Source organism: Typopeltis vanoorti, chromosome 9, assembly GCF_054136105.1.
Source record: "Typopeltis vanoorti isolate ZY-2024b chromosome 9, IOZ_Tvanoo_1.0, whole genome shotgun sequence".
In the NCBI taxonomy this organism is placed as follows: domain Eukaryota; kingdom Metazoa; phylum Arthropoda; class Arachnida; order Uropygi; family Thelyphonidae; genus Typopeltis; species Typopeltis vanoorti.
The window spans coordinates 121939768-121954244 of NC_143557.1; the positions used below are offsets into that span (position 1 = coordinate 121939768).

The 14477-nt window shown below is 36.1% G+C and overlaps 1 protein-coding gene across 2 annotated transcripts in view; it reads left to right on the forward strand.

Annotated features, from left to right (window-relative positions):
* Positions 1–14477, forward strand: part of LOC150103482 (regulation of nuclear pre-mRNA domain-containing protein 1B) — a 202048-nt gene that overhangs the window by 12411 nt on the left and 175160 nt on the right. The gene's annotated exons all lie outside the window — the stretch shown is intronic.

Below are 14477 nucleotides of genomic sequence, written 5' to 3' on the forward strand. Positions count from 1 at the left end.
TACCACATGGTCAGATGGTAAACAAAGAGTTGTATACCAGGAAGTTTTAGCACGTTTGAGGGATGCTGTGCGCAGGAAGAGGCATGAATTGTGGGAAAAAACCATACTTGGTTTTGTTACAGCAAAAGTGGTGTCCTAATTTAACATGAGAGTTGTTATATTAGGATTAAGATCTTGGATTACGTACAGTCCTATTTATAGTTAACTCTTAAATGGAAAGGTTATGTGGGTAGAACATGTGCCTTCCATATTCTTGGGATTTTTAGACCATCGTTATTGTTAAGTTAGGGTAGTTGATAAGAATTTCAGACAAATTATGGAGACTACAACTGCTTTAGAAATATGTTGAAAGTTTATTTTTCACTAGGTTAGACTATGATAAATTTAGTTTAATCCTTTATCCCAGTGAGAGCAAACAAAGTTTGCACCTGAAAATATCTTCAGGACTGAATATAGTGTTGTACTATCTTACCTGGGTAAGTAGTACAACACCAGGCAACTCGTAGCAAAGGTGGAGCAAGCTACCAACACTCCTATCCCAGTATCTCCCATAATGCAAAACACATCTCCTTGTGGATATGTATACTGTTATGCATTAATCCCTTAATGCATAACAGTATAAAAACACATCTCCAGTATCTCCCAGTATGCAAAATGCAAATAATGCAATTAATCCCTTAATGCATAACAGTATACATATCCACAAGGAGATGTGTTTTGCATTATGGGAGATACTGGGATAGGAGTGTTGGTAGCTTGCTCCACCTTTGCTACGAGTTGCCTGGTGTTGTACTACTTACCCAGGTAAGATAGTACAACACTATATTCAGTCCTGAAGATATTTTCAGGTGCAAACTTTGTTTGCTCTCACTGGGATAAAGGATTAAACTAAATTTATCATGCTTTAGAAATAATTACTTTAATTTCCCAACCTAAATTCCAACTAAATTTCCCTACTTAAATGCTTATCAACCACCATAATCTTAACATTAATGATGGTCTAAAAATCCCAAGAATCCCAATATGAGAGGCACATATTCTACCCACATAACTTTCCCAACTAAGAGTTAATTATAAATAAGTGTACATAATCCAGGATCTTAACTCTAATATAACAACTCTCATGTGAAATCAGGACACCACATTTGCTGTAATAAAACTATCTATATGAAGTTGTTCTCTGATGATGTTATAAAAATAATATAGCTTTGATGCAGTTATTTTATTTTTATTTATTTATTTTTATTTTATTTATTTATTTTTTTTCACTAGAGGTCAGGTCAGTAGAATAACTATTGATCTAATCATTGTCTCTGACATACTATTTGAAATGTAGTATAGCTTGTCTCTGTATGTATATGTGTATACTCCAGATGATGACCGTAATATGAAGGTCGAAATGTCAGGAAATGAAAGTAAATACATGCTATATATAAGTATTTTAGTCATTCCTGTTGGACTTCAAAGGAGATGCTAGGAAAAATAAAATTATATGCCATATACTAGCTGCAATATAGTAGCACTCTCTAACTGTTTGATGTACATTACAGTTTGCTTAAATAATTATCAATTCCTGATATATATTCTTATTGGGCATACAGGATGCTGTATTATTACCACCTAATTAAGTTTCCATAATTAGCTTCCTATCAGTAATTTTCTTCGAAATTAATTTATCTGACATGTTTCCAGTATTATGAGATCTTTTGTTTCACTCTTCCAACTCAGTACTAAGTGTATCACTTAAACAGAATAGGAGAGGAAAAATTAGCAAAGCAGGTGCTTGATGCCAGGATCACAAAAGAAAGTGAGAAACCAAGATCTGGGTGGTTAATGCAATTATTACCTCCTGGTCACTTAAGACAATTAGTACAGTCTGGTCGATGAATGTCTGAGGAGACTGAATGATCTGATAACACTGAAGACTTTATCATGTGACTATATCAACTTGGATTGGTTCTGCTCAAACTTTCATGAATGACAGGTTCCTTTCTAATATCTTCATTTTTAATCAGCCACTGATGCCAGCTTACTTATATCTATGGTCTCACGTCTTTAATCAACTGTTATTTCTAATACAACTCTCAGATTCATAGATTAAAATTGGTTTGAATGCTGTCTTGTACACAGCTAGTTTAGTGTTTTGACTGATTTCTCTCTTATTCCATATACAATTATTCAATGAATCCCTGATTTCTATATTCTGTTGTCTGTTTCTATAATTAATTTACCATTAAAGTTGTGCCTAAGTAGGTGGAACTGAAATATTTCTTGTTCTATAGGCTCTCCATTCAGGATACAGCTGATGTTTTTCATATTCCTTCCTGTTTTCATGCTCATTATTTTTTTATTGCTTATTTTCATATCAACCTTGTTATAGTAATGTTTCAATTTAGTTAAGGAATCTTGCAGACTTATTAGATTCATATAGGAGTACGACATTATCTGCATAAAGTAAAGAGCTGAGATTAACATATCCAATTTTGATATAAGGTTTGATGCCACTCTCCTTCATAATATATTCCATATGGATGATGAATACAAGTGAATATAATGTATATCTTTGTCTTCTTGATTTTACATCTAACCATCTTCTTGTAATGCCTTCAGTTCTAACTGCTGATTTAGCTTAACCGTACGCAGTAGTTCTAAGTCAGAGAAGCAAATGTGTTAGTCATGATGTCTTCTTCAGTGGCAGTTGAGATTGGCTTGGGAACAATGGGTCAGGATAGGGCAATTGTTTTTGAAAAAAAGTATTATATAAAAACTATATATTTTGGTTCAACTGAAAATATAATTGTATGTAACATATGAGCCTCTGTAGCTTAGTAGGTATAGACGAAGCCCTTTGGTTGGAAGGACCTGGGTTCGATTCCCGTCCATGACATAAGGAATCTTTATCTGGTCTCTTTCAACAAAAGGTGAGTTAGCCAGTCTCATATGGAGGTAAGGGTTTTTTTTTTCATCTGGAAACTCAGGTTTTTCGTCCCCGTGAACACACATGTCTACAGACATAGGACACTTTGGGAGGCATAGGGCTATGAGCTACTGTTGGTTCCTCTCAGTTTTTATTGTCTTTTGATGATGTACATTTGATGAGGCAGATTTTAATATTATTATTACGTGACACCTCCAAGGAATTCAAAGACTCATCGAGGGAATGAAGTGTACGCTGCATTTATAGCTTTCATCATTGAAACTGAAAGAACATCATTTGTCCATTTAAAACCATTTATTAAAGTTAATCTTTGCCTCATATATAATTAATGAATATGGTTTTGTCCAGTAGTGCAGCACTACATTATTGTGTTGGTCAAGATTCTACTCTGAAAAAATAGTTTCTTGAGACAACTGAGGTACCATAATATTTCCGAAATCGAATAAAGTTGCTGGATGAAATTATGAAGAATATGGCAGTAGTATTACAGATGCAAAATTCAGAGCTCTAGATTGCTATCCAAGGTCACTTCTCCAAAGAAACCAGTCACAGTGCATTAGTTTGTTTATTCATAGGAAAAAGGAATTTATATGCCAATTATCTGATTGCATCTCTGGCTGTTAGTGTATATGTGATACTTCTTAGCTCTCGATAATCAAAAAATTCTTGATAAATTTTAAGTTACAAGTATTTTCATTTAAATGAAGACATGTTCAGAACCTTAGAAATATGTTTTTAAACTGAATTCTTCTATTTCAAGAGTAGTCTAGTTGTTGCCCCACTGCTGCTATCCAGTCCTAACATGGTATTAAATTTTATATATTCACTTTGTTTTTAAGTGGTTTTGCTTTTGGATATGTTTCTACAAACCACATCATTCTATATACCAAATAGATGTGTTCATCATCATTAAATTTCTCGCATGTACCCTAAGTAGGTGTACAGTATACGATTGTACTACATCAAAAAGTTACATCATTACTAACTTTCTGTCAACAACTTTTCTCCATATGAATCTGTTATCTGTCATGACTCTAATATCATCAGATCTTATATTTCTGTCTTCTAAAGCAGTTTTTACTGTTTTAGTCCACCTCTTGATCTTCTTATGGGTCTCTTTCCTGACATCCCTTCAAAGACCATTTGTTTTACAAACCTTCCCTCTCCCATTCTGTTAAAGTGATCGTTATACCTGAGATAAGCTTTGCTAATATCCTCATTTTTAATATGATACTGCCATTGATGCCATCTGTTCACTCGCCTAATCTTTCTCAGAACTCTCAAATCTGTGGTCTCCAATCTTTGATAAAGTGTTTTATTTCTAATCCATTTCCTAGATGCATAAGTTAAAATTGCTTTGAACACTGTATATAGTTAATTTTTTTGACTAACTTCTCTGTTATTCCATATAAATTGATTCATTTGACTTTCTATCAAAGAAACTGTTAGGAAGAGCAATAGTAGGTAGAAAGGAGGGAACATGATAGAAGCTTTTAAGATATTAAAGAGGATTTATAAAACTGATGCAAAGGAAATTTTTCATATCAGCTTTGTTAATTCTTATAAAAATGAAGAAGCAATGTATTATAGGATCCACATCCACCAGACTGGAAAAAATATGTCATCATTCATTTAAGTTGTTTTTCCATCAATCAGTCAAGCCAAATACAGAGTTATGAAATAATACTACCGAGTATATGGAATTAGCAGGGTTTTTTCTTCTGGTAACTCAGGGTTTTCATCCTGCATACAAACAAATTGGCCCTTCAAAGGACATACGCAATTTACAGACAAAAATGATTAGTAGTGGTGGGCAGTAGATGGCATTGATGCAGATGATGGTGGTAGTAGAAGTTCGGTGTAGTTGGTGGAGACAGAGAGTTGTATGGATGGTAGGTATCCTCTCTCTGTCTCCGACTCTTTGGAGGTGTCACAAAATAATAAATAATAGTACAGAACACTGATGTCAATGCGATATCCCTTACTTAGTACAAACAAACTGAAGAATCCTTTTATAAAAAGAGAATGTATCATAACATGGTATGTACACAGTTGAATGCACTCTCATGCCATATTGTCATTTCTGGAATTTCATGTGATTTAGAAATAAGATATATAGTATAATCGTTTGCTGGACTTTGCAAAGGCATTTGATAGAATAGCACATGGAAAAACTATTACAAATGTTAGTGTGAATAGGTGGATTGCTGACAATCAGACACCAGAGAGTAGTATATGGTGAAGTGGAATCTAGAAGAATGAAGGTGACTACTGGAGCACCTCAGGTTCTGAACTATAGCCACTACTCTTTAATTTGTATATCAGTTATATGGGGAACGATTTAAGAGGGGGATTCAGTTTACTGATGGTGCAAAACTAGGGAGAGTAATAGTAGATAAAGGTGATGCAGATATTCTGCAGGATGATTTAAATAAATTGGCATTACAAGCAAAGAATAGTGATTGTCAATTTAATGTTGTAAAATGTAAGGTTATGATGCACTTTGGGTTGAAAAGGTTGCATATGGTATATCATATTGATGGTACTTGACTGCAGAAAATTGATGAGGCTGGGACTTGGGGTAATTGTTATTATTATGGGTATTTCCATGGAGTCAGTAGACTCGTCGCAGGAGACCCAAATTAGCAAAACAATATCTGTCATATCTCTTCTTGAATTCATTTACAGATGAAGAGCTCACAACTAAGTCAGGCAATGAATTCCACTCATTCACCATCCTCCGGGCAAAAAACCTTTTGCAAAAATCTGTGGATGTTAGCGTGTTCCTCAAAGACCAAGTAATCCTATGTGCAATCTTGGACGCCTTAGCAATGTGTCCCCTGAACTTCATCTCCATATCTACCAAGACCCCTAAGTCCCTAGCTTCATCAATCTCTTGGAGTACTGTTCCATCAATGTAGTGCACAGCTGGTAATGTTTTAATCCTAAAATGCATGACTTGACACTTTTCCACATTGAACTGACATCCATTACCTTTTGCCCATTCTACCAGCTTATTTAAATCATCCTGCAAACTTTCAACATCAGCTTGATTTTTTCTTGCACTACCAACTTTGCATCATCAGCAAACAACTGAATATCTCCCTTTAAGCTCCCTAGCTTCATCAATCTCTTGGAGTACTGTTCCATCAATGTAGTGCACAGCTGGTAATCTTTTAAGCCCAAAATGCATGACTTGACACTTTTCCACATTGAACTGACATCCATTACCTTTTGCCCATTCTACCAGATTATTTAAACCATCCTGCAAACTTTCAACATCAGCTTGATTTTTTTTTGCGCTACCAATTTTGCATCATCAGCAAACAACTGAATATCTCCCTTTAAGCCATTTCCTACATCATTTATATGCAAATTGAACAACAAGGCCCAAGCACAGAGCCCTGAGGCACACCACTGGTCACCTGCCTCATCCTGGACTCAGCTCCTCCATACACCACCTTCTGGTATCTCTCCCTGAGCCATTCTCCTATCCATATCACCAATTTAGTATCCATTCCCATCTGCTCCAATTTGCATAACAGTGTTCCATGGGGTATCCTGTCAAAAGCCTTAGCAAAATCCAGAAGTACCACTGTGTAGCCAGTTCCTTTGTCCAACTCAGATGTCATTCTATTATGAAAAGTTAATAGATTGCTAAGGCAGCATCTACCTTTAACAAAACCATGTTGGCCTCTATAGAGTATCATATCCTGATCCACCCATTCTTGAATTTTGTCTTTAACCAACTTTTCCAATACTTTTACCACTACTCCTGAGATGGTGATTGGTCTGTAATTGACTACTGCAGTTTTAGAGCCATTCTTATGCAAAGGAACCACTTTGCCTAACTTCCACTCCCTAGGGACCATACCAGGGTTCAAACTTAAATTAAATACCCAAGTAAGAGAGGTTGACAATTCATTTGCACATTCACGCAACACCTGAGCTGATATTCCATCTAAACCTACAGCAGTGCTTGCATTTAAATTTTGCAATATACTAAGTACTTCTGATTTCTTAGCTTCAATTGTCTTCAATAGACTTTTGAAAACTGATAACTCAGTAACTCGACTATTACATCTGATTTTGTCACCTCAGTACCATCAGCACCCACTAAAGTTATCCTTCCGAAGTCATTTCCTTTTACTTGCCACATAGTGGAAGAACTCTTCGGGATTACCCTTGATCTCTTTGGCTAAGGTCTTCTCATAATTTGATTTAGCTTTTCTTACTATGCTGGTAACCTTCCTAGCTTGAGCCTTGTACTGATCGCCTTTCTCCTTGTAAATTCTCCATAACATTTTCTATTTTTGCAGATCAAGCTTGATACTAGTGCTCATCCATCTAACACCTGCCTTGTTTGACTTCCTGACCATGGGGACACAATCTGATATTGCTTTCCTCAGATACCCACTGATTTTATCCCACGCACTGCTAACATCTTTCCCCTGCAATATGTTCTGCCATGAGATGGCTGCAAGCTCACTCTGAAGCTTGTTATAATTGCCTAACCTGTAGTTCCGTATATACCCCTTTAACAGAAAAATCCACAGATTTTGCAACCTCCCAAGTCAGTACCACATGATCGCTTTCACCAATTGGAGGTAACGAGGACACCTTACTTATTCATATATCCTCTGAACCAATAACTAGGTCGGACATTCTCACACCACTTGTCCCTTCAGTTATGTGCTGTTTCAAGTAATTATCTCGTAGAATGGTGCAGAGAGAGAGTTAAAGTTTGGAGGGCATATTGCAAAAGTTGCAAAAATAGCTCAAAGGATTACTTGGATGTTGAAAAATACGCTAACAAGTAAAGATAAGGAAGTTAGTATTCCTCTTTATAAGACTATGATTCGGCTGCATCTTAGCTACTGTGCACAGATTTCGTCATCTGGGTTTCTTGGGGACCAGGAGTGGGTAGAAAAGATTCAGAGATGAGTGATTAAGCTGGTGATAGGTCTGTAGAATGCTTCCTATAAGGATAGGTTGAAGGTTTGTGAAGGGGATTTATAAACTTGATGCAAAGGAAATTTTTCAATATATGGAAACTAGAGGCCATGGAAGTTGTGTAAGAATGGTAAATGAGTGGAATGGAGTATGGTGGGTTTCATGTGTATAATAGTTTGGTCTCCCACAATGAGTCTCTGAACTCCATGGATATACTATATAATAATAATAATAATTATAATTGGAAAGATTAGAAATACAACATTGTAGCTGCAAACAGAGAAAAATTCTTGAATTCACAGAAATCCTCCATTCCTCAAATGCATCTCAACGTATATCAAGGGGTGCTTTAGGGTCAAAGCTGTATAACTGAAAGAAGAGCTCCACATAGCCTTTAAAGGAATGCGGGGAACCGACCAGGGCTTCTGACCTAATGTCCAATCCTCACCTTCTTGTGGTGCACCCTGTTGGGTATCTACTTTGATACTGAACGAACGAGGATGGGCTGGCAATTTGGGATTTAGCCAACCAAATTGTATTCTTATTGGTTAAGCCAAAATAAAAAGTGATGGTACATCATGACAAAATTTCATGCCGGCTGGAGCGTCGCCCGGTTAAACAAGGCCCCCGTTGTTTTCGCCAGGGAACCAGGGCGAACAGCAAAAAGTCAGCTACTGGAACAAATCTGAAAACACACCCCAACTCAACATCACCAGAGTTAAAAATCGGTACTGTCAACATAAGAAACCTGAATGGCAAAGAAATGGAGCTAGCTGAGGAATTAGATAAGTATCAGATCGACATAATAGGGGTGACTGAAACAAAAAAGACAAAAACTGGTGAGATCTTTCTAAGCAATAAGTACAAAATGTTATATTCAGGCAATGACAATCAAGGAAAAGAAGGAGTAGCCATAGTATTCAACACAAAATACAAGGCTAATCTTCTTGAATGGCAGTCAGTCTCAAGTAGAGTAATGTGGGCAAATATGAGAATGGGGAACTGGACAATGAGACTTATTTGTGCCTATGGTCCCACAGAAGGTTCTAATAAGGTAGAAGTGGAGGAATTTTTTGAGGCTTTAGAAAAAACAACTGACACAATGAAAAAGGAAAATGCTGGTCCTTGTTGCGGATCTGAATAGCAGAGTAGGAAATGATTGTCAGACATACAAAAATATTTTGGGAAAATTTTGAGAAAAGAACAAAGCTAATAATAATGGCAAATATCTGTTGGATTTCTGCTCAGGACATGGTTATTACTAACACCAAGTTCCAACATAAAAATGTGCACAAATTCACATGGAGAGAAGAGGCAAGGAATAAGAAAAGTCTCATTGACTATGTTATTGTTGATAGTGATGTTTTCAACCTGGTGCAGGACACCAGAGTGTACAGAGGATTTGAAATTGGAAGTGATCACTATTTGGTCTTGAGCAGGATAAAATTGAATTTCATATTGAAAAGAATAACATGTAAGAAAGTGTTGAAGCGAATAAAAGTTGAGCAGCTCTCAGATGTGAATGGTAGACTAAAATACACAAAGATTATTGAAGAAAAAATGAAAGAGTTTGAGAACAGGAATCAGACCTTGGAGATTCAGTGGCAAGCCTTGAAGAAAGCCCTGATTGACTCAGCTAGAGATGCATGTGGTGAAGTTGTCTGCAAGGATAGAAAAATTAGAACTCCATGGTGGATACAGGAAGTTAAAGAGGCAGTGAAGGAAAAGAAGAAAGCATATCAAAAGTTCCTGGCAAATAAATCAGCTTGTGCTCTTAGAGAATACAGAGACAAATGCAAGCATGCTAAACACTGTGTAAAACTAGCTAAACAAAAGTCATGGGAGGATTTTGGCAAGAATATAGAAAATAAATATCAAGAAGGTGGCAAAATATTCTGGAGGTTGTTGAAGAAGCTTAGGAATGGAGGAAAGAGTGCTGTAAAAGGAGTTAGAGATGATAAAGGTGACATGAAAACGGAAGAAAAGGATATCCGTGAAGTATGGAGTAATTACTTTGAAAAACTGCTAAATGAAAGAAGCAGTGATGACAGCACAGTGGTAAAAAACACTGAACAGACATGCAGTCAGGAATACATATCCATACTTGAAGTAGAAAAAGCCATCAAAGGCTTAAAATGTGGAAAGGCAGCAGGAGTGGATGATATTCAACCAGAAATGCTGAAGTATGGTGGTATAAAAGTCTTACAGTGGTTGCACTGCATAGTTCAGAATGCCTGAACAGAGGGACGAATTCCCAATGATTGGAGTAGTGCTCTCACAGTACCCATATATAAAAAGGGAAATAAAACTGAATGTGAGAATTATAGAGGCGTTTCCCTACTAAGTGTTCTTGGCAAGATCTATGCAAGTATACTTGAGAAACGATTGAGAAGAATTGTGGAAGAAAACTTTGGTGAAGAACAAGCTGGATTCCGGCCAAATAGAGGCTGTCAGGATCAGATCTTCACTTTACGACAAATAGTCGAGAAAGCATGGGAATATAACAAAGATCAGTATTTAAGTTTCGTCGATTTGGAAAAGGCATATGACAAGGTGCCAAGAGAGAAGCTATTCAGTACGCTAAAGTTATATGGTGTCAATGGGGCATTATATCAAGCAATACTTGACCAAAGACTAGAGACCGCAGATATGAGTCCTGAGAAAGATTAGTGGCGTGAACAGATGGCATCAATGGCAATATCATATTAAAAACGAGGATATTAGGAAAGACCTTGACATTGTCAGCATCCAGGAATGCATTAGCAGAGCTAATCTCAGGTGGTATGGTCACTTAAATAGAATGGGAGAGAAAAGATTAGCAAAACAAGTGTTCTCTGCCAGGTTGGCAGGAAAACAACCCAGAGGAAGACCAAGATATAGGTGGATTGACACGGTACAAAGTGCCTTAGACGATAGAAATATAAGATCTGATAATGTTGGAGTGTTGACAAGTAAGAGACTGATTTGGAGGAAAATTGTAGATAGGAAGTTAGTAATGATGTAATTTTTTTCATTTAGTACTATCATAAGCTGTACACCCGTTGAGGGTACACGGCAGGATATTGATGATTATGACGTATATCAATACTGCATAGCAGCAAAAAGACATTTTCAGAACCTTAGAAATATGTTTTTAAATTTAATTCTTCTATTTCAAGATTAGTCTAGTTGTCACCCCACTGCTGCTATCCAGTCCTAATATGCATCTGAGAAAATATAAAATTTACTTACTTTTTATGGGCATACATTCACAATTAACAAGTAAAATGTTACCCTTGCTCTTTTTCTTTTTAAAAGAATCTTACTTTTTTTTTTAAAACTTCTTGAATTGTAGACAATATCAAGTGCAGTTATATGTCATCATCATCAAATTACTGATATATACCCTCAGGGGATGTACAGGATATGATAGCACTACATGAAAAATTTACATCATTACTAACTTACTATCTGCCATTTTTCTCCAAATCAGTCTGTTAAATGTCAAAATTCCAATATTATCAGGTCTTTTTTTTTTTTCTATCTTCTAAGGCAATTTTTACTGTGCCAATTCAGCTATATTTTGGTCTTCCTCTCGGTCTTTTTCCTGCCCACCTTGCAAAGAACGCTTGTTTTGCTAATCTTTCCTCTCCCGCTCTGCCTAAGTGACCATACCACCTGAGATTAGCTCTGCTAATGCATTCCTGGATGCTGACAATATCCAGTTCTTTCCTAATATCCTCAATTTTAATATGATATTGCCATTGATGCCATCTGTTCATGCCCCTAATCTTTCTCAGAACTCTCATATGTGCGGTCTGTAGTCAAGTGTTTTACTTCTAACCCAGCTCTCAGATCCATAAGTTAAAACTGGTTTGAACACTGTCTTGTATACAGCTAATTTAGTGTTCCAACTAATTTCTCTCTTATTCAATATGAATTTATTCAATTGACTTCCTACAATTCCGGCTTTGTTGATTCTGTTCTCTATTTCCATATTTAATTTACCGTCTTCACTAAAAGTTGTACCTAAGTAGTTGAAATGTTTTACTTGTTCTATGAGTTCTCCATTCACAATGCAGTTGATATTTTCAATGTTTCTGCCTATTTTCATTGTCTCTGTCTTTTTAATGCTGACCTTCATACCATATCTATTACAACAGTTATTCAATTTAGTCAGGGAATCTTGCAGACTTGTAGCAGATTTATTTAGAAGTATAACATCATCCGCATAAAGCAAAGAGCTGACATTAACATCTCCAATTTTGATATCATGTTTAATACCACTTTCCTTCATAATGTGATCCATATAGATAATGAATAACAGAGGGGATAATGTACATCCTTGTCTCACACCAGATTTAACATTAAACCATCTTCCTGTACTTCCTTCATTTCTAACTGCTGACTTACAACTCAAATAAAGACTAAGTATTGCTTGATATAATGCCCCATTGACACCATATAACTTTAGCGTACTGAATAGCTTCTCTCTTGGCACCTTGTCATATGCCTTTTCCAAATCGACAAAACTTAAATACAGATTTTTGTTATATTCCCATGCTTTCTCGACTATTTGTCGTAAAGTGAAGATTTGATCCTGACAGCCTCTATTTGGCCTGAATCCAGGTTATTCTTCTCTAAGCTTCTCTTCCACAAACCTTCTCAACCATTTCTCAAGTATACTTGCATATATCTTACCAGGAACACTCAGTAATGAAATGCCTATGTAATTTTCACATTCAGTTTTATTTTCCTTTTTATATATGGGTACTATTAGAGCTCTACTCCAATCATCTGGAATTCGTCCCTCTGTCCAGCCCTTCTGAACTATGTAGTGCAGCCACTGTAAGAATTTTATACATTTCTGGTTGAATATAATCTCTTCCTGCTGTCTTTCCACATTTCAAGCCTTTGATGGCTTTTTCTACTTCAAGTATGGATATGTATTCCTGACTGCATGCCTGGTCAATGTTTGTTACTACTGTGCTGTCATCACTGCAATTTTTCAAGGTAGTTACTCCATACTTCAAGGATATCTTTTTTCTCCCGTTTTCATGCCACCTTTATCATCTCTGATTCCTTTTACAGCACTCTTTTCTTTATTGCTGATCTTCTTCAACATCCTCCAGAATATTTTGCCACCTTCTTGATATTTATTTTCTATGTTCTTGTCAAAGTCCTCCCATGACTTTTGTTTAGCTAGTTTTACACAGCGTTCAGCTTTCTTACATTTATCTCTGTATTCTCTAAGAGCACAAGCTGACTTATTTGCCAGGAACTTTTGATATGTTTTCTTCTTTTCCTTCACTGCCTCTTTAACTTCCTGTGTCTGCCATGGAGTTCTGATTTTTCTATCATATTTTACAATCTCCCAAGTTATGACCCACATGATCATCATGTTGGAGGCTTAATGGATTTTTTACAACACTCAAAAAGAATGAAACTATATGGGATGTAATATCCCTTAACTTAAACATGAAAATAGAATTTAATACTTCCTATATTTCGTCCTAGTCACTAGGACATCTACGGGGATTACAAAAACAATTAATGTAACATATGCACAAATAACAAACAATACTGACAAAATAACTAACAAACAAATCAGTATTGTTTGTTATTTGTGCATATGTTACATTAATTGTTTTTGTAATTCCCGTAGATGTCCTAGTGACTAGGACGAAATATAGGAAGTATTAAATTCTATTTTAATTCTTTTTGAGTGTTGTAAAAAATCCATTAAGCCTCCAACATGATATCCTCACAGCACTTAAGCCGCTACACACGTACCCACATGATCAGTGTCCCCATTCAGAGGAAATGGGTCCTCCTTGGTTATCAAAAACTTCTGATCCTTTGAATACCCTTGCACTCCAAGTCCACTCCTTTGTATGCTTACTGTAGTAATTATCTCTCGGTAAGTGTATATAAATTCCATTTTCCTCCTGTTATGTAATCTTGCTTCCTTCCAATCTCCATAGTTAGTCTTCCAAAAAAATTACTGCACTCGTACTAATTTCCTTATGCATGCCTTCCAGATCATCTCTGCAACTCCCTGGCCTATAGCAGCAACCAACCATATATTTTGTCTTATTGGCCCTGATCTCATAGCAAACTGCTCTCAACTTAACAACCACCCTTCTTATCTCTTATTCTTTTTGGCTGCAATTCATCTGCTATCATCAGCAGTAATCCTTCCATGTTCTCTATCTTCCTTGAAAATACTAACCCTTCACATTCTATCCCTATAACTACATCATCTGCTAGCCAGTCTCACTAATGTCTATAACTTTTGGTGAGGTTGTACTAACTAGTGCCAAAAACTCTTTTAACATCATCATCGTCATCAGATTCCTAATATGTACTCTGACATGTGTAGGATATTATAGTACTGCATGAAAAGTTTAGATCATCACTAACTTCCTGTCAAAAATTTTCCTCTCATCATCATGCTGTTTGCCTTCTCTATGCAAAACATTTTAGTCATCTTAGCTAAAAATTTGGCATTATCGATAATACTCTAAAAACACTTACAAAAATTAGAGAGAAAACTTTCAGTAATAATACTGTATTTTAATTAAAGAAAGGCTAGGAAAATTTGTTG